Source organism: Budorcas taxicolor, chromosome 9 (assembly GCF_023091745.1).
Source record: "Budorcas taxicolor isolate Tak-1 chromosome 9, Takin1.1, whole genome shotgun sequence".
Lineage (NCBI taxonomy): Eukaryota > Metazoa > Chordata > Mammalia > Artiodactyla > Bovidae > Budorcas > Budorcas taxicolor.
In genome coordinates, this window is record NC_068918.1 from 55,516,745 (window position 1) to 55,541,504 (window position 24,760).

General features: G+C 40.3%; 1 pseudogene; it reads left to right on the forward strand.

The window, feature by feature from the left end:
* The first annotated feature begins 7,585 nt into the window (after positions 1 to 7,585).
* Positions 7,586 to 9,746, forward strand: LOC128053488 (heat shock protein HSP 90-beta-like; annotated as a pseudogene).
* Positions 9,747 to 24,760: the final 15,014 nt, after the last annotated feature.

Here is a 24,760-nt window from a genome sequence, read left to right on the forward strand (position 1 = left end):
CTCTTGCATCCCCGTGGACTGTAGCCTGCCAGGCTTCTCTGTCCATGGGATTTTTTAGGCAAGAATACTGGAATGGGTTGCCATTTCCTCCCTCCTCCAGAGGATCTTCCCAACCCAGTACTGAACATGCATCTCCAGCGTCTCCTGCATTGTAGGTGGATTCTTTACCTGATGAGCCATTGGGGAAGACCTTATTTGTTGCAAAATAAGTGTGGTCTCAAAAAACCATGGCCTCACAATTTATGTAACTATAATTTATCATATAGGCTTTTTGCTTTGCTGAAACTTTTGGAAGGAGTTGCACACTGAACTTACAAAAAACACCTTTCAGGGCTGGGAGAGTCACGCCAAGGACTTAAGAGATCTAGGTGAATTCCTCCCTTTACAAGGTACCCAATATACCTTGAAATTTCTGACCTGTTAGTGAGGTAGCCCTCCTAATTTATGTGATAAAGCTGCTGGGAATCTAAGGGTTTCTAATCTCTGGAGGAGCAGATAGAGAAAAAGGATAAATGCTTCAATTCTGCTTACAAATGTATAATTTACCAAATTATTGTAAGCCATGATTAGTTGGAGGGGAAGGTTTTCCTTATACGTGGAAAACACAGATTCAACCCAACAATTTTTCAGATGGAAACCATAAAAATTGTAATGATATTCATGTGTTCACTGTCTTCTGTAACTAACTCTTTTTGTTAACAGTTTTATCAAGCCATCAGGTGTTTTCCCATTAGGATGCTTTCAGCTCTTACTCAGTTCAGCATTCTGGTCCTGAAGGTTAGACACTTCAGAAGGTTCTTTCTGTTAATCTTAAAAAGGAAGCACTCTTGCAAAGGCATCAGTGAAACCACAATGACAAAAGACTTACAAAGGCACATTTAAAATCTGATGACAATTCAATTGACAAAGTAACCTGGTCACTGCTGTGATATATAACACTTGTAGACAATAACTAGAATTATGACTGATAACATTTTACACCATTTCAGAATTTTAGAAACTCTATATAATTTCTAGGATATCTGTATTAGTAATATTTACTGTACAATATAACCTAAGCGGTCACAACAGTTGTGAGAGCTGGACCTTAAAGAAGGCAGACCTGAAAGAATTGATGCCTTTGAACTGTGTTATTGGAGAAGACTCCTGACAGTCCCTTGTCCAGCAAGGAGAACAAACCAGTCAATCTTAAGGGAAATCAACCCTGAATACTAGTTGGAAGGATTGATGCTGAAGTTGAAACTCCGGTATTTTGGACATCTGATGGGAACAGCTGACTCATTGGAAAAGTCCCCAATGCTGGGAAAGATTGAGGGCAGATGGAGAAGAGGGTGTCAGAGGATGAGATGGCTGGATGGCATCACCGATGCAATGAACATGAATGTGGGCAAACTTTGGGGGATGATGAGGGACAGAGAGGCCTGGTGTGCTGCAGTCCATAGGGTCACAAAGAGTTGGACACAACTGGGCAACTGAACAACAACATAACCTAAGAAGATTTATTACTTATTGACAATACTTCCCATGTAATTTAATGTACCAAAAAACTTAATTAGTTTAATATCTCTCTTTGGGATGTTTCAGGGGCCCTTTGAAGCATCCCAAAGTTAACTAATGTTCAAAGGACTTCATTAAATTTTGATTTAGAGAATTTTGTCAATAAATATCAAAAGAATTTAGAACACTCAGTCAGATAGGATCATAGGTCACTGTGAAACAACAGTTATTCACTTAGCTAAAGTACCAAAGTTTCCAAAGGCCAATTACAGAACAGATCACTTCAGAGGTAAATAAACTTAAAATCTGTTATCAAAGGCAGTTTAGCATCTTAAGAAAACTTGTACCATGCATGAAATTCTTTTCTTGGGGCCTGCTTTCTGCAAACCTTCCTCACTTTCTGTAGCCCATCCAGAAACAGTCATCTGTAAACCAGACCTACTTCCTTTTTTCTTAATAAAATACAATTCCATTTACATGCCGTCTTTACTGAGAATACGCATCCTACTTTTCTTAAGCAACCATCAACTGTCATTTATATTAGTATTCTGTAGATTGATGAACATAAATACCAGTGATAATAATTTAGATGATTTAGGAAAAATTTCTAAAAATATTTGCTTTCTTGTAGAGAACCTCTCAGGATGGCACCAAACATATTCATTAGTAGTCCAAAATATCTTTAAGTTTTCTATAAGAGGGAGCCAGTGTTTAGCATTAAATGTTTCAGTACCTTATTTTGTTTAGGAGTGACTAGCTAGTCAATAAACTTTCTCGTATTCCATTATCTCATTACATTTTTTTTGTATCTCTTTACATGATCTCTTCACAATTCTTATCTTATTATATTTTCTTTCCTTAAAAGTTTCTTCACATGGAGTTATTTTCCTTGCTGACAAATTTGCAACACATATAATAAGATCTTAGTTAGCTTATATTAAACCTAGGCACAATGAAAGTATTATACTGATTATTATATTGACGACTCTTAAGACATACATGTATTCAGACAGACACACTGAGAGATCTAACTTCATTTTCTAAACCTAGTCATGAGTCAGATATCACAATATAAAACTCACTAGTTTATAAGTAGCAGTTGGAATAAAAAATTCTTTTTAAAGGCTTCATACCCTTTTTGTCCCCCTTCAGTCTCAGAAATTAGAGATGGTCTGGATAAGTGATCCTGAGAGCTCTGGTCTCAAGGATCAGGGAGCAAAAATCAGGTTCTTCAAATAGGACTTATTTCCTCAGGACTTACTACTATTTTCTTTCAAGCTAGCTTCTCTACTGGTTGGGAATTAAACCAGTTGGGGGTCGGTTAACCTTCAACAGGCATTGTGTACTTAATTGGTGCAATTGAAGGTTCATACTTTTCATAGATACCTCCTTTTTTTCTTTAAATGGTTTGGAAAAGTTGGTCAGCCAGTATAACAAGAGCGTTTATGTGTAACTCAGACCAACCTAGATTGTCTTTTGACAAAGTAGCCAAATCCTCATCTAAACCTTCTGAAAAGGCAGAATTAAGCAAAGGGTCATATTGGTGGTTAGAGAATGACTCAGGTGTCAAGCCAGAATATTGCTTAATTTTTTTCTTTTTCTTTTCCCCAAACCTTTCATAATAGTCCAGAATTGATTCATTTGATCTTTGCTTACACTGTTGAATCTCTGTCCAGTCTACAGTTTTTAGAAAAAGCTCTGGATTAAGTTCAAGTAGTTTTTGAGCTAATCCCTTGTATTCAGTGTGAGCCTCTAGAGTATGTGATTCAAAGTTCACTAAGAGGTGTTTCCATCTTTTTTTCTTTATTAATACCCTTGCTTTACTTTCAGAAACTAACAGTTGTATTAACTAATATACATCTGAAAACCTGGGCTCATAGGAGCAGATGGTTGACTTGAATTTATTAGCAAATTCCAATGGATCCTGACTTGAATTGGGAAATTTCTCAATCAAGGCTCAAAGTTCTGCTTGAGTCCTGGTTGTGTATGTAAGCACTGAGGATGGTTCACTTCTCCTTGGAATAATTTTCTCTTTAAGGCAACTATAATCACTTCTGAATTTTTAAATCCTCCTTTACTGGGGGAAGGGGAGCGGCAGGAGGAGGAAGAATTGGAAGAGAAACAAATGCTAACATCTGGTCAAGTAACTCAGATAGAAGAAGATATGTAGTGGGAGCTTGTTTCCATCTCTGGCTACTGTAAATAATGCTGTTATGAATGTGCTGTACAAGTATCTGTTCAAGTCTCTGCTTTCAACTCTTTTGGGTTTATGTCCAGAAGTAGAATTGCTGGATTGTGCACAGTAGTTCTGAATGAGTGAATGTGTGAAGTCGCTCAGTCGTGTCCCACTGTTTGCGACCCCATGGACTGTAGCCTACCAGGCTCTTCCATCCATGGGATTCCCAGGCAAGAATCCTGGATTGGATTGCCATTCCCTTCTCCAGGAAATCTTCCCATCCCAGGAACTGAACTCAGTTCTCCCGCCTTGCAGGCAGATTCTTTACTGTCTGAGCCACCAGGGAAGCCCATTCAGCAAATACTTACTGAATATTTGACACACTGTGACAGGTGTTAATGGGGCTCTGGGGCTAAAATGGGTCACAGGACAGACCTGTCCTTAAAGCTCTTACCGTTCAGTGTGTGCCAGGTTGAATTGTGTCCCACCAACTCTGACCCCCAAGACCTCAGAATGTGACCTTATTAGGCAATAAGGGCTTCCCTGGTGGCTCAGAAGGTAAAGAATCTGTCTGAAATGCAGGAGATCCAGCTTTGATCCGAGGGTAGGGAAGATCCCCTGGAGAAGGGAATGGCAATCCACTCCAGTATTCTTGCCTGGGAAATCCCATGCACAGAGGAGCCTGGTGGACTACAGTCCATGGGGTTACAAAGAGCTGGACACAACTGAACAACTGCCCACATGCACACACACGTGTTCTGGTATGACTGGTGTACTTATAAAGGGAAATTTGGACACAGAGTCAGATGTGCATAGAAGGGAGATGATGTGAAGATGTTGAAAAGGCAACAGGCCCTAAATGGAGTCATTTATGCCAACCCCCAAATCACCAAACTCAGACTTTAATTACAGTTTCAGCTCTCCCAGAAGTGGAATCTTACCCTAGTCAATCAAGAATCGCCTGATCAACATTAGTCAAGTAATCTGCCTGTCAGACCCTTGCCATACCCTCTAAGGAAAGTCATCTTGCAATAAACAATCTGCTTTTTTTTGCCTAGTACTTCTTTATTCCTGCTCTAGTCTGTCTATAAAATCTCTTGCCTTGTTTAACTGTTCAGGGAAACTTTCCATCTGCTAGATTGTTGATGCTGCTTGAATCTTGAATCATGAATCTTTATACAGAGCCAATAAGATCTTTAATGCTTACTCAGTTAAATTTTGTTTTTCATAAAGACACACACAGGGAGAACACCACTTAAACTTAAAGGCAAAGAGCCCAGTGATGCTTCCACAAGCCAAAGTATGCCAAAGATTGCCTGAAAACCACTGGAAGCTGCAAGAGAGGCATGAAGCAAAATCTCCCATCATGGCCCCTCAGAGAGAGCCAACCCTGCTGACACCTTGATCTCACTGTAGCCTCCAGGAAAGTGTGCCAGTGCACTTCTGTTGCTTAGGCCACTCAGTTGGCGACATGTTGTTACAGTGGCCCTGGGAAACTAATACGTGAAGGCAAGACAAAGCAATCACAAAACTGTGTGACATGTGAATGGGGCGTATATGTGATGCCTCAGAGGGTGGTGTGGGTGAGGTGAAAATCACGTCTTACTGGCCTTGAGGGCCCATGAAAGGGGTTTAGATTTGCCCCTGGGTCACAAGCCAGGAGAACCTTGCCATCTGGCAGAAGACACAAAGGAATTTTATTTTTTTAAACTGCAGAGGAGGACATATTCTTCCAGTCCTTAGCTCTTCATCTGGTAGAATGCAGGCTTTCTCAACTGGAAACAGCTAAGAGATGGAGCAAAGCCCCAGAATCCTTGGCAGGATAGGAGGCTGTGAAAGTTACCCCTGAGAAGGCCTTACACCGGAGTGCACTCCCTGGTCCTGCCACCTCCCATCTGTGTTGCTCCAGGTGTCGCCCTGGTCACGAGGAACTGCTCTGGGAAGAAGACCATGGATGGGGGCATTTTGATTTCATGTACTTGACGAATTTTAGCTAGAAGGCTTGTGAATGAAATTACAAGCCTTAACTGGTTTTAACTGGTTTAAATTCAGTTTAAAGCAATGATCCTCCCCGCCCCCCACCCCGACTCTTGGCAGAGTTTAAAACTCAAGAAGCAAATTTATATTGGGGTCAATAAGAAGAAACCAAGGAGTTGATAAGTTTGAGAACAAGGGCTTACAATCTTCCAAAGGCAAAAAATCTAGATTCTGGAAAAGAACAAGGAGTTACTGTTCTTTGTCAATGTGGTCATTTTAAAATAATGTTTCTTTTTCTGACAAAAATGTTGTTTCCAAATTTGGGGATTTTTGTATTGAATGCCCTTTACATTTCGAAAGACTTTTTAAAAAATCATTGCAATGAAACTAGAAAATCTGTGGATTTACCTTGATTTTTAAAGAATATAATTTTGTTTCATTCTGTAATGATATATGCAGTTATTACAGAGCTCAAAATTGGAAATTTGGGGCATGGCAAATATTTGGAGTTTACATTAAACCAAAAATGCTAAATCTTATGCAAATGTGATAAAACATGGGATTTCAGTTGCAATTAAAATGTACTATAATGAGAAAGAATGGTATCTTCTAGGAAATAGTTCTATTTCCTGAAAGGAATTATATGAATCTATAAAATTTTCCTCTTGAACATTCTGAGTAAGATTCATTTTACAATCAGAGTTTATTTTTTGATTTTGCATTTTCCTTTCATATGCTTTGGTTATATATTATAATATTTTAAGTTGACTCGGGGAAATTTGAACTCATAATTTTACAGTAACAGATATTCAGTGAGTTCTGAGAATTTGCAGTTCTATACCATGTTTATCTGTAATTAAAATTAGGATGCTGATACTGAATTTCACCCAGAAATCTCTTGAATAAAACCTCAAAAGCCTGTAATTCCACCACTTAGCCTCTTTCTGGTCAATTAGTGGAATTATGAAGTAGTTGTACTGTCTTGATCTCTCCGTAGGAAAATTAAAACCTTTGATGGGCATTGGTTAAAATAATACTAATTGGGAGAATCATTTCGATGTATACACTACACAGTTTAGAATAAGTATTATATTTTAAATTTATAAGAGAGGACTGACACTGCTCAACTTAGAAACTTACCGTAAAGCTACAGCCCTCAAAACAGTGTAGTATTATGAGAGTAGATACATAGATCAATGGAACGGAATAGAGAGCCCAGAAGCAATCCATAGAAATGTAAACCAATCAGTAAACTGACCCTTGACAAAAGACAAAGATGATACAATGGAGAAAAATTAGTCTTTTCAACAATTGCTACTGGAACAACTGGATATCCACATGCAAAAAAAAGAAAAAGAAAAAGAAACAGAGTTTTTACTTCCATCACAAGAATGAACTCAAAATTACTCATAAACCTAACTATAGAACAAAAAAACTACAAAACTCCAAGGAGATAACACACGAAAATCCAGATGACTCCGGGTATGGTGATGCCTTTTTATTAGATACAACACCAAAGATAGGACTCATGCAAGAAATAATTGATAAGCTGAACTTCATTCAAATTAAAAACCTCTGCTCTGTGAAAACTCTCAAGAGAATAAGTAGACACTATAGACTGTGAGAAAACATTTATAAAAGACATGCCTGTTAAAGAACTTATCCAAGATATACCAAGAACTCTTAAAACTCAACCATAAGTAAAGAAACTATTCCAATTAAAAATGGGCAAAAGACCTTATCAAGGAATATATACAGACAGCAAATAAGCATATGAAAAGATGCTCCACATCCTATGTCACTTGGGAAATGCAAATTAAAACAACAGTGAGGCTCTCTAAGAGTCACCCCTGCGCAGCTTTCTTGAGGCAAATGAGCCTGAGGCAGCCATTGCCTGCTCTGTGTTCTCCAGTACCTGGATTCTTACCCTTGCAGATGCCTGAGGAAGTGCACCATGGAGAGAGAGGTGGAGCCATTTGCCTTCGAGGCAGAAATTGCCCAACTCATGTCTCTTATTATTAATACCTTCTATTCCAACAAGGAAATTTTTCTTCCAGAGTTGATCAGTAATGCTTCTGATGCCTTGGACAAGATTTGCTGAGAGCCTGACAGATCCTTCCAAATTGGACATTGGTAAAGAGCTGAAAATTGACATCATCCTGAACCCCCAGGAATGTACTCTAACTCTGGTAGACATGGGCATTGGCATGACCAAAGCTGATCTTGTAAATAATTTGGGAACCATTGCCAAGTCTGGCATTAAAGCATTTATGGAGGCTTTTCAGGCTGGTGCAGACATCTCTATGATCGGGTGATTTGGTGTGGGCTTCTACTCTGCCTACCTAGTGGCAGAGAAAGTGGTTGTGATCACAGAGCATAACAATGAGGAACAGTATGCCTGGGAGTCTTCTGCTGGCAGTTCCTTCACTGTCTGTGCTGACCATGGTGAGCCTATTGGCCAGAGTACCAAAGTGATTCTCCACCTGAAGTAAGACCATACAGAGTACTTGGAAGACAGGTGGGTCAAAGAAGTGGTGAAGAAGCACTCACAGTTCATAGGCTATCCCATAAAACTCTATCTGCAGAAAACATGAGAAGGAAATCAGTGATGATGAGGCTGAAGAAGAGAAAGGTGAGAAAGAATAGGAAGATAAATATGATGAAGAGAAGCCTATGATTGAAGATGTGGGTTCAGATGAAAAGGATGATAGTGGCAAAGATAAGGAGAAGGAAGACAAAGAAGATAAAGGAGAAGTACATTGCTCAGGAAGAATGGAACAAGACCAAGCCCATTTGAACCAGAAACCCTGATGACATCATCCAGGAGGAATATGGTGAGTTCTACAAGAGTTTTACCAATTACTGGGAAGATCACTTGGCAGTAAAGCACTTCTCTGTAGAAGGTCAATTGGAATTCAGAGCACTGCTGTTCATCCCCCGTTGGACTCCTTTTGACCTCTTCGAGAACAAAAAGAAAAAGACCACCAAACTGTATATCTGCCATGTGTCCATCATGGACAGCTGTGATGAGTTGATTCCAGAATATCTCAACTTCATCCATGGGGTGGTTAACTCTGAAGACCTTCACCTGAACATCTCCCGAGAAATGCTCCAGCAGAGCAAAGTTCTGAAGGTTATTCATAAGAACATTGTTAAGAAGTGCCTTGAACTCTTTTCTGAGCTGGCAGAAGACAAGGAGAAATATAAGGAATTCTATGAGGCATTCTCTAAAAACCTGAAGCTTGGAATCCATGAGGACTCCACTAACTGGCGATGCCTTTCCGAGCTGCTGCGCTATCACACCTCCCAGTCTGGAGATGAGATGACTTCTCTCTCAGAATATATGTCTCGCATGAAGGAGACCCAGAAGTCCATCTGTGACATTACTGGTGAGAGCAAAGAGCAGGTTGCCAACTCTTCCTTTGTGGAGTGCGTGTGGAAGCAGGGCTTTGAGGTAGTGTACGTGATGGAGCCCACTGATGAGCACTGTGTGCAGCAGCTCAAGGAGTTTGATGGGAAGAGTCTGGTCTCCATGACCAAGGAGGGCCTGGAGCTGCCTGAGTACAAGGAGGAGAAGAAGATGGAGGAGAGCAAGGCCAAGTTTGAGAACCTCTGCAAACTCATGAAAGAGATCTTGGATAAGAAGGTGGAGAAGGTGACAATCTCCAACAGGCTCATGTCTTCACCCTGCTGCTCTGTGATGAGCACCACAGCTGGACAGCCAACATGCAGTGCATCATGAAAGCTCAGGCACTTTGGGGCAACTCGACCATGGACTAAATGATGGCCAAAAAGCACCTGGAGATCAGTTCTGACCACCCCGTCTTGGAGACCCTGCAGCAGAAGGCAAGAGGCAGGCATAAACGGCAAGGCCGTCAGGGACCTGGTGGTGCTGCTATTTGAAACTGCACTGCTCTCCTCTGGCTTCTTGCTTGAGGATCCCCAGACCCACTCCAGATGCATCTCCCACATGATAAAGCTTGGCCTGGGCGTTGATGAAGACAAGGTGATGGCAGAGAAGCCCAGTGCTGCTGTTCCTGGTGAGATTCCCCGCCTTGAGGGTGACAAGGATGCCTCTTGCATGAAAGTAGATTAGGAGTTTCTACCTGCAGCCTGCTCCCTCTGTATAGCATCCCCATGGTGCACCCAGTGGCAGCCCTAGTGGCCCTGGCTCATGTGGTTCCCTCTGCTGATGTCTGGTGGTTTTATTTCTGTCCTTCTGTCTAAGGCAGGATACAAGGGCCTCAAGCAAGCCCTATCCCTATCCATGTTTGACATGGGGTTTGAATATTGTGTTGTGTTTTTTTTTGACCTGAAATTAAAGTATTGGGGAAAAAAACCCAAAACAAAACAGTGAGATACCACTACATGCCTCTTCAGTTCAGTTCAGTTCAGTCGCTCAGTTGTGTCCGACTCTTTGTGACCCCATGAATTGCAGCACGCCAGGCCTCCCTGTCCATCACCATCTCCCGGCATTCACTCAGACTCACGTCCATCGAGTCGGTGATGCCATCCAGCCATCTCATCCTCTGTCGTCCCCTTCTCCTCCTGCCCCCAATCCCTCCCAGCATCAGAGTCTTTTCCAATGAGTCAACTCTTCGCATGAGGTGGCCAAAATACTGGAGTGTCAGCCTTAGCATCATTCCTTCCAAAGAACACCCAGGACTGATCTCCTTTAGAATGGACTGGTTGGATCTCCTTGCAGTCCAAGGGACTCTCAAGAGTCTTCTCCAACACCACAGTTCAAAAGCATCAATTCTTCAGCGCTCAGCTTTCTTCACAGTCCAATTCTCACATCCACACATGACCACTGGAAAAACCATAGCCTTGACTAGATGGACCTTTGTTGGCAAAGTAATGTCTCTGCTTTTCAATATGCTATCTAGGTTGGTCATAACTTTTCTTCCAAGGAGTAAGCATCTTTTAATTTCATGGCTGCAGTCACCATATGCAGTGATTTTGGAGCCCCCCAAAATAAAGTCTGACACTGTTTCCACTGTTTCCCCATCTATTTCCCAAGAAGTGATGAGACCAGATGCCATGATCTTCATTTTCTGGAAATGGCCAAAATCTAGAATGCTGCAAGAGCAAATGCTGGCAAGGATGAGTAGCAAGAGGAACTCTCATTCGTTGCTGGTGGGAATGCAAAATGGTATAGTCACTTTGGAAGAAAGTATGGTAGTTTCTTACAAAAAATAAACATACTCTTACTATATAATCTCTCAATCTCTTTACTTGATAATTTACCCCAGTGAGTTGAAAATTTATGTCCACCCAAAAACCTGTACATGGATGTTTATAATAGCTTTGTTCAGAGTTGCCAAAACTTGGAAGAACCAAGATGTCCTTCAGTGGGTGAGTAGATAAACTGTGATACATTCAGACAATGGAACATTATTCTGTACTAAAAAGAAATAAGCTATGAAACCATGAAAAGATGTGGAACTATGAAACCAGCTTAATTCCATAACCAATGAAACGTTATTTAGTGCTAAAAAGAAATGAGTTATAAAACCTTAAATGTACATCACTAAGTGAAAGATACTAATCCAAAAAGTCTGATACTATATGATTCGAACTATATGATATTCTGGAAAAGGCAAAATTCTGGGGACAGGAAGAGGGTCAGTGGTTGCTATGGGTTAGAGTAGAGGGAGGGATAAAGAAGTGTAGCACAGAGGATTTTTAGGGCAATGAAATTACTCTGTATGATACTATAATGGTGGATTTGTTATACATTTGTGAAAATGCATAGAATGTACAACACCAATAGTTAAACAATGCAGAGTATGGACTTTGGGTGATAATTATGTGTCAGTGCAGGCTCATTGATTGTAATCAGTGTACCACTTTGGTATAGGGTGTTGACAGGCAGGGAAGACTGTGTGTATGTGGAGCCAGAGAGCGTATGTGACATCTCTGTACTTTCTGCTCTGTTTTGCTGTGAACCTAAAATTGCTCTAAAAAATGTTTTTTTGAAAAAGTTAGAAGGATGCCAGTCCTGCTCTCTTTGTTTCATTTCAGCAGCTAAGCCGAGAACTCATATAATTTTTCAATAGTATCCATGATGGTGACTGTAGAGATTTTAATGGAAAGATTTATTTTATTCGTGTAAGTGTAACTAAATGTCAGGTAATGCAACTAAAGGATATTTTCCCCCCAAAGTCAAACAAGAATTGGGTTTCTTTTTCTCTTAGAGAAAAGGAAACTTCTGCTCATAGTTCAAGTGCTTTTAAAGATTTTCCTCTTCTGAGTGGACGTGCAGTCATCTCCCCCATGTTTCCATTTCCTGACAGAACCCTTTAAAAGATGTGGCGATTCAGAGATCTGGTTCTAATAATAGTCTTGCCTCTGTAACTAAAGGACTTCCCTGGTGGTTCAGCGATAAAGAATCCACCTGCCGACGTAGGAGATGTGGGTTTGATCCCTAGGTCAAGAAGATCCCCTGGAGGAAGAAACTGCAACACACTCCAATATGCTTGCCTGAAAAGTCCCATGGACAGAGAAGCCTGGTGGGCTAGAGTCCATTGGTTTACAAAGAGTTGGACATGACTAAAGTGCCTGAGCAGCCATGCTAAAAAATGTCTTCAGGGTGACCTGAGTAGTCTTTGTTATGAGCACCTGTCTATGTAGAAGGTGATGACTGATAATGACCTGAGGAGGTCCCTTTTTCATGAAAATAGCAGAATAAGCTGTAGAATGAAGTGTGGCAAGAATTTTATCTGCACAAAGAGTTTCTTTTCAGCCAAAAGTTGTGTTTGGCAATCCTTCTTCTTTTCTTTCTTGTCTTAGAAAAGTCATTTTGAAGACATGCAGTCATCAGAATTCCTAAAACAGACTAAAAAAAAGGAAGAATTTTTCTTTGATGGCACCAGTAAGCACATAGTGAATAAAACAAGGAGATGCCTATTATAAAGAGATGTCTTGCAGATACAAGGGAACTGAGAGGTTGCCAGTTCTTCCATGATGTGCTTCAAAATACCCCTGAGTATGATCCATACTCTCCTGTTTCTTTGCATGTCTCATAGTTGTTTTTTTTTTTTTTTCTTGTTGGTTAGATCTGCTTTTAAAATAACATATTGTGAAAACTCTGATAATTACACCATCCCCTCCCTCACCTCCCCCTAACCAGGGTTTGCTGTTGTTGCTGTTTGGGATTGTGGATGTCACTGTAGTTGCTGTTTGTTTTTTAGTGACTTCCCTGGACAAGTTATAGAGTCGATATTCTTTGCTATGTACAGCCACTGAAGTCTTTGTTCAGTTAGCCTGGTGAACAGCTAGTGATTGGAGGTACATGTCCTTAAATTTCTTGAGCCAGTAAGTCTCCCAGCCAGTAAGTTCCCAGTAAGAACCCCAAGGGGTTCTCTGTGCATTTCGGGACTTGCTTTTAGTGTTTTCACAGGCAGTTCACAACCCTACCTTAGCCTTCATTCTCTTTTCCTGCAGAATCTCGAGGCTAGTCAGAGGTGGAAAAATTAGGACCTTCTCAGGTCTTCCCTGGACATACTCAGAGCCCAGTACATGCAGGTGGCTTTCTAGATTCTAAAGAGTATGTTGAGCTTTTCAAAGACCCCCAAAACTTTTTATTCACCAGATTCTTCTTTTAAAATGTTTTATTCAGCCCCTTATTTGCCCAACTCCTATGGCTATCATCCCTGGGTCAGGAAGATCCCCTGGAGAAGGAAATGGCAACCGACTCCAGTATTCTTGCCTGGAGAATCCCATGGACGGAGGAGCCTGGTGGGCTACATGGTCCAAGGGGCGCAAAGAGTTGGACACGACTGAGTGACTTCACTTCTTGCTTTCATAGGCACCTGGGATGTTAATTGCCATGGATTTTCCTGAGGTTTTGTTGTTTGGTTTTATTCTTTTCTGCCAATGACCATTTGTGATTTTTTAAAGTCTAAGTGTAATTGACTTACAATATGGTATTAGTTTCAGGTATATAAGAGTGATTTGATATTTTTATGCATCATAAAATGGTCAGAAGTCTAGTTATCATCTATCATTATACAAAACAGTGTAATATTGTTGTTGGCTATATTCCCCATGCTGTATATTAGATCCCTGTGACTCATTTATTTTATAAATAGAAGTTTGTACCTCTTAATCTCCACTACCTGTCTCACTCCTCTTCCCATTCCTCTCCCTTCTGGCAATCACCTGTTTGTTCTCTGTATCTATGACTACTTCTCTGTGTTATGCTTGTTCATTTGTTTTGCTTTTGAGACTCCACATATAAGTGAAATCATACAGTATTTGTCTTTGTCTGACTTATTTCGCTTAGCATAATACCTTAAATCCATCCATGTTGTCACCAATAGATGAGTAAAAAAAGAATGAATTTTTTTTGGCTGAATAATATTCCATTGTATACATACACCACATCTTCTTTATCCATTTATCTATTGATGGACACTTAGGTTGCTTCCATATCATGGCTATTTTTTCTTTTTTTTTTTTGATGCACTGTATGGTTTGCAAGATCTTAGTTCCCTAGCTAGGGACTGAACCTGAGCAGTGGCAGCGAGGAGTCCTAACCACTGAACCACCAGGGATTTCCCTTCATGACTATTGTTAATAATACTAGAATGAACTGTGGGCACATATATCTTTTCAAATGAGTGTTTTTAGTTTTTTTTTTTTTTTTAACAGAGAAGTAAATACCTGGAAGTGAAATTGCTGAGTAGTATGGTAGTTCTATTTTCATTTCTTTGAGAAATCACTGTACTGTTTTCCGTAGTGACTGTGCCAATTTACATTCCCATCAACAGTGCGCAAGGGTTCCCTTTCTCCACATCCTCACCAACACTTGATATTTGTGTTTGTTTGTTTGTTTGTTTTTGATAATAGCCCTGGTAGGCAGGGTCAGGTCCCAACATAGTTCACCGTGGGCTCTTGAATTTTCTGGAGCTGGTGTCCACCTGCTGGTGGGTAGAGCTAGGGCTGGATGCCAGGGAGGCTGGCTGAGGGGCCCAAAGTGTCTGGAGCTGCTGTTGGTCTGCTGGTGGATTAGACCAGGGCCCAGGTTAGCGTCGGGCTGGTGCCCACCCACTGGTGGGTTGTGGAGAGTCCTGGGGCTAGTGTTGGCCCACTGGAGTGGAGCTGGATCCTAGGGCCTCTGGTGGGTGGGACTGAGTCCCCTGGGCTCAAGAGGGTCCTATGATAGCCCTCTTGATGGTGGGTGGGGCTGTGTTCCCATCCAGTTAGCTGCTTGGCTTGGGACATCTCAGGACTGGTGTCCATCAAGTAGTGGGAAGGTCGGGGTTCTGGTTCTAACAGGCTATAGTGAGGAGTCCAAAATGGGGCTTGCCAGCACAGTGTCCTCAAGGTGGAATATGTACCCCAAATGGCTAGTGCCAGTGTTTATGTCCCTGGAAGGGAGGGTTCAAGTTGTCTCCTGTCTCTCCAGGAGGTGCTCCAAGATTAGCAAGTGGGTCTGACCCAGACTCCTTTACATACAGCTTCTGTCCTGGGTCTCGGAGCATGTGAAATCTCATGTGCATCCTTTTAAGAGTGGAGTTGCTGTTCCCCTCTGCTCTCTGGCTCTCCCGGCTTTCACAGCCAAATGTTCTGGGAGTTCATCTTCCCCGTGTGGGACCCCCGGATTGGGAAGCCTAGTTTGGGGCTTGGACCCCTTGTTCCTTGGGGAGAACCTCTACAACTGTGGTTTTCCTCCTCTTCTCAGGTCTCCTGTGTGTGTGGGTCTTGACCATGCTGCATCTCTGTCCTTCCTACCTGTCTCGTTCTTCCTTCTCTGTATCTTTAGTTGTGGAAAAGCTTATCTTCTAGTCTAGTCAGCCAGTCATAAATAGTTGACTCTGAAAATAACCGTAATTTTGGTGTGCCTTTGGGGGAGGTGAGCTTAGTGTCTCCCAACTCCGCCACCTTGGCCACCCAAAGATGGTTTTGGACTGGTGTTGGGGCGGGGACAAGGCTATTCCACTGAGAACGTGCTGGGTTAGGTCAAATAAGAACCAGGTCTGTGAGTGGGGATTTCTAGGGAGCTACCAGATAAGTTATAGAATGACAGTTCTTTGGGAATGGAGATTTCAGGGGAGTGTCAGATCTGTTCTGCCTCCCTCAGCCATTTCTAAATTGCTGCTGGTAGCAAGATTGTTACATTTCAAGATTACTGTGGGGATGGGAATAAGGCAGGTTAACACTGCACATGGTTTTCTTTTCCTACAGAGATTCAGTCATTTTTCTTGAGGAAACAAGAAAAATTGCATTGTTACTAGCCTTTGCTTAATGTCCAGAATAACGAAGAGTTAATTTTGACTATTTTTGCCAGTACTTACTGTTTTTATAAAGAAGTGAGTTTGGGAGGGTTTCCCCCACCCCTTTGGAAGTGTTTTTCCTGATTTTTTAAAAAATTTATTTTTTACAAGCAGTTATATTGAAACCTGTCCAGGAGAGAAACAGAAAATTTCCACTTCACTGTGCCTTTCCTCACCCTCAAGTCTATTGTTCAATTTTAATCATAATAGCTATCTGAAAAAAGTCACATGATTTTCTGATCCTTCATCCAATCCCTTAACTCTTAAAAAAGAAAGGGGTTTGAAGTGTTAATGTCCCCTTAGGTTTGATAGTTAAGGATTTTAATAATCTTTCCATGACTTCAATTTGGACTTTAGAGAATTATTATATATTATTTGTCTTAAAAAATTTTAAATGTAACTGCCTCTCCTTGATTTTACTAATATGTAACCATTGCACAAAGCAAGTTAATAACTTATAACTTCCTTTGATGAATGGGTGTCTTATAGCCAAAGCTGAACAAGGAAGAAATCTTCTGAGTAATGAGTTCCTGTTCACTTCTTTTTAACCATCTGAGTTATTTTTTAATGAAAAAAAAAAAAATATTGAGTTGAAAGCTCATAGAAAAGGAGCAGTCAATGTTAGACCAAACACTGGAGTACTGTAAATTCTTTTATGGCTCTTACTGTGTAAGCATTTTTCAGCTGAGTCTTCCTCTGAGTTTATTCCTCTCACTCTTTCTTTCCAGCCTCCTAGACTATAGAGATTGCCCTCAATCACATATCCATAGTGAGGAGATTTATAGGGATGGTTCAGAGAGGCTGTGATCAGCTCATGGACATTTCTCTGATGGGTTGGAGGTGAGGTAAGTAGGAATCAGCATCATCAACCTACAGTTTCCAGACAGTTTGGGGTCTATGTGCTTGTCGGCAGCTTACCATTGTTAATCCTTAGCTTCTCCCACCTGGAGGGTGTTTCAATATCAGCAAAACAGCTCAGAAATATTGTTTTGTGTACTGATGGGAAACCCGGACCTTGCCTGAAGGCTGCACTATTATTTCTCTTGACTGTTTATCCTTGGCCTCCCAAACTCTTCCTTCCCTACTTGAATCTCCTGTAATCAAAGAATTGGGGAACTCAGAATAGTTTTGTGCCCAGGAGCTCCCCAGTGTCCTGCTTAGTATCAACTCACATTTTTGTCTTAATGTACCAAGATCATTTTTCCATATGAATACATAGAGATTTTACCTTTAAAAAAAAACCAAACAGATGTTTAGTATTCCATACTATAAAAATATCCTAAAAAAACCCCAAACAAACAAAAAATCTTAATTTATTTACTTCTCTTAATAGATCCTTGGATTGTTTACAGTTTTTCAGTATTGCAGACGATGTTTCTGTCAACCTTAACAACCTATACATTACTATCCATGCATCTGGGTGAGAAAAGATTTTGGTTTTTAGTTAATTCAAAGTGCCACCCCTCAACTGCTGCTGCTGCTGCTAAGTCGCTTCAGTCGCGTCCGATTCTGTGTGACCCCATAGACGGCAGCCCACCAGGCTCCCCCATCCCTGGGATTCTCCAGGCAAGAACACTGGAGAGGGTTGCCATTTCCTTACATGTTATATCAATTTTCACTTTTACCAACAATGTGAGAGAGAACCTATACTCCCCTGTCTTAATCAAAAGCTATTTCAGAAAATAATTTTCAGTTTTTTAATAAGAAAATAGTGTCTCATTATTATTATGGTTTAGTTTATATTTCTTTTTTTTCCCCAGTCTTCCCATTTGTGAATAATGTAGCATTTCTTCTAATTGTTAGGGAGATTGGGCATCTTCCATAAATTCATTGATATTTTGTGTGTTGTCTGAATGGACTTTATACTTTATCTAGCATTATTTATTAAATAATGCAGATTGAAAATATTTTTTTCACATGTTGGTTCTTGTCCTTGACTTCTGTTTCTGGTGTTTTTAGGCATGTAACATTTTTATATTTTGATATAGTCTAGTCTATCTGTTTTTTCCATTTGGTCTGGGTTTCATGTTATAAGTCAAGTTTTCTTGTATTTTCTTCCAGAGTCTAAATAGTTTCATTTTTAATAATTGTTCCAACTAGAATTTATTAGTCTAAAGAGTGAGGTGGGGATTCACTTTTGCTGTTTTCCCAAATGACTTGCCAGGTGACTCAATTCTATCATTGAATAGTTTTACCTTTCCCCAATTTATAGATAATGCAACTTTTTATCAAAAGAAATTTCTATATGTGCTTTAGTGTTGATTATGTTTTATTTATTGTTAAATCTTGACAAAGTTATCAATTATATTGCTACCAAAATGTAATAGGACTACTAGTTCATTACCAAGTAGATCCATGTTTTGTGTGACCTGAAGTTTTAACAAAAAAGATACAAAGTTATGAAAATGAAATCAGTACAAAATAAGAATATTTATATACAAAGAGAAAAAAATCATCACAAATTACAGAGTTTCAAAAGATCATAAACGCTGCAAATACCCTAATATCTGGAAAAAGCAATACTTCTATTCATTGCCTCTGATCTTTCTATATTTCCCCTACTATTTTTGGCAGTGCCCTCTGATTATCTCTTCATGTCAAACGACTTTATAATTTTCTATAGGAAAAAGTCATTTTTTTCCTATCATGTTTAGATGAAATTTATTTTTTTATGATTGAACATTTTTATAATTGAAGTTTATGATTTTTAACTTATTTATTTAAAATTTACTTTATTGAGGTAACACTGATTCATACTGTTATGTTATTTAGGTTTCACATTTCCAATGTTATATTTCTAATTCTATATACACCATGACATGCTCACCACCAAAAATTTAGTTTCATCGACATACATTTTACCTCAGTTTTACCTTCACCTCCCCACTTTGGTAACCACTATATGTTCTTTTTGTCTATCTGTTCCATTTGTTTGTTTATTTATTAGTTTATTATATTCCACATTTGAGTGAAATCATACAGTATTTGTCTTTTACCATCTGACTTATTTCAGTTAGCATAATAACCTCAAGGTCCATATATGTTACAAATGGCAAGCTTTCATCTTTTTATGGCTGAGTAGTATTCCATTCGGAGAAGGCAATGGCATCCCACTCCAGTACCCTTGCCTGGAAAATCCCATGGATGGAGGAGCTTGGTAGGCTGTAGTCCATGAGGTAGCTAAGAGTCAGACATGACTGAATGACTTCACTTTGACTTTTCACTTCCATGCATTGGAGAAGGAAATGGCAACCCACTCCAGTGTTCTTGCCTGGAGAATCCCAGGGACAGGGGAGCCTGGTGGGCTGCCATCTATGGGGTTGCACAGAGTCAGATATGACCGAAGCGACTTAGCAACAGCAGTATTCCATTGTATTTATTACCACATCTTCTTTACCCATTATCCATTGATGGGTACTTATGTTGTTTCCATATCTTGGCTACTGTAAATAATGTTGCAATGAACATAGGGTTGCATATATTTTTTGGATTAGTGTTTCTGTATTCTCTGGATAAATGTCCAGAAATGGGTTAGCTGGATGAAATGGGGGTAGTTCTATTCTTATCTTTTTGAGGCATCTCCATAGTTCTGAAGTTTATAAATTTTTATAATTGAAATACAATTTTTTTTCAGCTTCATAGTTTGTCATTGGTAATGTCATGTAAATTGGAGGAAACTTCAAGTTTGGTTCTCAATGTCCATCAACCTCTAGAAAGTTTCTAGATCTCAGGGCATTTTAAGTTTTTTCATTTCAGTGACTAATCTTGTATCTTCTTCAAAATGGTGGCCCTAATCAATAAATTGGTTGTTGATGTTGGGGCCCTAATCAATAAATTGATTGTTGATTTGTCATAGTCACATTGTACCTTTATGTCCTGAATCTGAGGGAACTGGTGTAACAGACAGCAGAAATATTCTTAGCAGCTATTCCTATACAAAGATGATAACAATGAGTTTAGCTATATACAAAATGACTGAATATTATGTAAATATATCCATTAAACCTAAACTAAGTGAATCTTCAAGTCAGCATTCCCTTACCTGGTTTCCATTATGGCCCCTCTGGTACCATCCATCATAAGAGAAAGTGTTATATAGAGGAAGTTGGAGTGAAAAGAGATAGAGATCTTAACCAAAGTTGGCTGAAATACATTACATTCCAAGTTTTTATAAACACATATAACCATATGGGGGCTTCCCAGATATTGCTAGTGATAAAGAATTCACCTGCCTGTCCAGGAGATGTAAGAGACATGGATTTGATCCCTGGGTTGGGAAGGTCCCCTGGAGGAGGGCACAGCAACCCACTCCAGTATTCTTGCCTGGAGAATCACATGGACAGAGGAGCCTAGGAAGCTACTGGGAAGTCTATTGGGTTGCAAAGAGTTGGAAATGACTGAAGTCACTTAGCATGCATATCGATATGGATACATTGCTAGATACTTCCCAGGGTCTTGAAAGTGGACCATGCAGGTGTGGGACCCTGAAGTTTATCAGCTTCATTGCAAATCTATCTCTGCAGATTATTCTCCTTTTCCATAAAGCTTCAAGCTAGTCTCAGTTGTTTATTTCTTCATAAAAGCTTTAGAATAATTGTATCCAGTTCACAAGAATCTTGTTTGGTATTTTGGTTAGCATATCAGTCAAAGGAAAGAAACCACACAATAAGGTGAACAGGGAATTTTTCATATAAATAGCTGTTAACTACAACAGAGGACTGGGGGCAGGAGGAGAAAGGGACGACAGAGGATGAGATGGCTGGATGGCATCACTGACTCTATGCACGTGAGTCTGAGTGAACTCCAGGAGTTGGTGATGGACAGGGAGGCCTGGCGTGCTGCGATTCATGGGGTCGCAAAGAGTCGGACACGACTGAGCGACTGAACTGAACTGAGCTGAACTGATACTGACCTGTCCTTGGTCGTGGGGTTATGGCCTTTTAAAATATAGTTTGATTTTATTTTCTAATGCTTTATTTAGGATTTTTGTATCAATATTTATAAGATAAATTGGGATATAGTTTGCTGTTATATTTTAGAATTAGTGTTACATGGTTTTGCACAAATAATTAGGAAGTTTTCCACTTTTTCTCCTGGAAATGTTAACAAACATTTAAATATTTATTCCTTGAAGACTGGAAAGACTTCATATGTAAAACTCTCTAGTCTCTGTGTCTTGGGGGATGTCTTAGGCAACTTTAAAAACATTTTACAGGGTTAAAAGTATCTTTAGATATCCATCTTTTCTTGAGTTACTTTTGGTAATTTGTATCTTTCTCAAAAGTTATGAATTTCTTCTGAATTTCCAGACTTATTAATGAGAGTTTAAGTTACTTTACTCTTGGTAGTTATTTTAATTTTCTCATTCTTTTTTCTCTTTTAGTTGAAGTTTAGTTGATTTAAAATGTGTTATTAATTACTGCTATACAGCAAAGTGTCTCCATTAGACATCAGTTCAGTTCAGTTTAGTTCATTCACTCAGTCGTGTCCGACTCTTTGTGACCCCATGAACTGCAGCACACCAGTCCATCACCAACTGCCGGAGTCTACCCAAACCCATGTCCATTGACTCAGTGACACCATCCAACCATCTCATCCTCTTGTCCACTTCTCCTCCTCCCTTAATCTTTCCCAGCATCAGGGTCTTTTCAAATGAGTCAGCTCTTCACATCAGGCGGCCAAATTATTGGAGTTTTAGCTTCAACATCAGTCCTTCCAATGAACACCCAGGACTGATATCCTTTAGGATGGACTGGTTGGATCTCCTTGTGGTCCAATGGACTCTCAAGAGTCTTCTCCAACACCACAGTTCAAAAGCATCAATTCTTTGGTGCCTAGCTTTCTTTATAGCCCAACTCTCACATCCATATGTGATTACTGGAAAAACCATAGCCTTGACTAGATGGACCTTTGTTGGCAAAGTAATGTCTCTGCTTTTTAATATGCTGTCTAGGTTGGTCATAATTTTCCTTCCAAGGAGTAAACATCTTTTAATTTCATGGCTGCAATCACCATCTGCAGTGATTTTGGAGCCCCCCAAAATAAAGTCAGCCACTGTTTCTGCATCTTTTTGCCATGAAGTGATGGGACCAGATGCCATGATCTGAGATACCATGATCTTTCTGAATGCTGAGCTTTAAGCCAAGTTTTTCACTCTTCTCTTTCACTTTCATCAAGAGGCTACATTTTCCTCCATATTCTTTTCCATTGTAGTTTCTCACAAGATATTGAATATAGTTCCTGGAGGGCTATAGTCCAAAGGGTTGCAGAGAGTTGGACATGACTGAGCGACTTAGCAGCAGCAGCAGCAAAGCGACTAAGCGCATGCGTGCATGCGCACGCGCGCACACACACACACACACACACACACACACACAATCCTTGTGCTACATAGTACTTTCTTGCTGTGCTCCTTTAATGGACTGGAACATGGTGGTCTGGAGTTGACGATAAGAAAGTGAGAAGAGGAAAGAGCTTAATATTTTCTGGGTTACACAGAAAAACAATAAAACCCTAAGACAGGGCTTATACCACTCACTTAGGCACAGGGTGCAAAGGCTGAGATCAAGCCTCAAGGAAACCCCCTGGGCTTTCTCGAGAATCTACCCCCAAAACCAGAGTCTGCCTGCCTTACTGCATTATGCGTTCCACCTATTCTTCTGACATTACGGGGGAGGGGGGAGCTAGCCCCGACCACCTTTCTCTGGAAAAAGTTAACTTAGAGCTCCAATTAGTCTCCTGCATATAAAAGGAGTGTTTCAGATCAAACCCCTCTGATGGCTGTCTAACTTGCCTGACAGTTAGAGACTTTTACAACTTGTGATTGTTTACAGCCCCCCAACTGTGAGAGGCACGGGAAGCCTAAAACATAGAACCTTTCAAAGAGTTAAAAGTTATTAGAGTAGTGCTGGTGTAAGATTTCACTGTTGAGCCAATACTTGTTGCTAAGTTCCCATATCTCTTAATCCACTGTGCACCTGGGAGTACATTTGTTAACGTAGTTAGAATGTAAGAAAAACAAGTGTAGCCTTGAAACTAACCACATCAGACTTTTGAGCTAATTGGTTCTTTCTTCATTGTAACTTACTGCACCTTTGCTCCTTGAGAAATTTAACCTTGTTTGATACTTTCTGAGGCTGACATAGATTAGAAATATAAAGAAAAAACACTTCCAGGGAAAATAAGTTTTCTGGTTGAGCAGCCTTTATCAAAAGAGGGTCTTAAAATGTTTCACAGGCCTCCAAGGCCAGAAGATAAAGTACACAACATCATTTGTGGGAAAGTTATAAAAGTCCTTTTGAAAATAAAGTTATTGGGCTTCACTCACCGAAGCAGCTTGGTCTCCCCATGTTAATCATTCTCTCTCTCTCCCTCTCACTCTCTTTTTCAGGCTGATCCCTTGGAGCATAGAGGCTCCCAGCGTTAACTTATCTGCCCAGGTTTCTAAGACCTGAATGGGAAGACATTCTGCGTCTTCACTCCCTCGGGAGACCGGGAGGGCACCTGTGGCCTCCGTGAACAGGGCAAACTTCTTGTCTCGGAGTTTCATTGGTTCTCTATGTAAACCAAGGACTATCAGCCTCTTTCTCTCCTCTATTTTCTTATCTGCAACATCCTTTCCTTATCTCTCTCTAAATCAATCGCTGCCTCCGTCTCCCCTTCGAATTCCCTGGATCCACCAGGGCTGGACCCCAGCAGTTTTCCCCTTCTCCTCCTGATCCCAATTCCTCCCAGCATCAGAGTCTTTTCAAATGAGTCAACTCTTCGCATGAGGTGGCCAAAGTACTGGAGTTTCAGCTTTAGCATCATTCCTTCCAAAGAACACCCAGGACTGATCTCCTTTAGAATGGACTGGTTGGATCTCCTTGCAGTCCAAGGGACTCTCAAGAGTCTTCTCCAACACCACAGTTCAAAAGCATCAATTCTTCGGTGCTCAGCTTTCTTCACAGTCCAACTCTCACATCCATACATGACTACTGGAAAAACCATAGCCTTGAGTAGATGGACCTTTGAAGTAATGTCTCTGCTTTTGAATATGCTATCTAGGTTAGTCATAACTTTCCTTCCAAGCAGTCAGTGTCTTTTAATTGCATGGCTGCAGTCACCATCTGCAGTGATTTTGGAACCCCCCAAAATAAAGTCTGACACTGTTTCCACTGTTTCAAAACTGGGTTGTAAATAATCCCTTTCACCATATGGAAAAGCTAATGAAGGAAATCTTATGCAAGTATCCCATCTCTTTGATCTCAGTTCTGGGAGCAGCTTGCCGCTCTGCTCATTCCTGACAGAAACTGATAAGGAACAGAGGGGTCAAGAGAGACAAGAAACAACACACAGAAATCCTACTGTTAAACATTGCCTGACACTTTCTCATTTTTTTTCTTTTTTCTAAGATTTCTTTTTCTTTCTTTCCTTTATTTTTTGGCTGTGGTGGATCATCATTGCTGTTCATGGGCTTTCTCTAGTTGCAGTTAAGCAGGGGTTACTCTTCTTTGTTGTGTGAGCTTCTCATTGTGGTGGCTTCTTTTGTCCTGAGCACAGGCTCTAGAGCATGCAAAGTTCAGTAGTTATAGCAGGTGGGCTCAGCATTTGTGTCTCACAAGCTTAGTTGCTCCGGGGCATTACTTTCTCATTCTTAATTATGTGTATTTTTACTATTACTTTTGTAATAATTTATTTTATTGTATCAGTTCAGTTCAGTCGCTCAGTCGTGTCCGACTCTTTGCGACCCCATGAATCACAGCATGCCAGGCCTCCTTGTCCATACCAGTTCCCGGAGTTTACCCAGAATTGTGTCCATTGAGTCAGTGATGCCATCCAGCCATCTCAT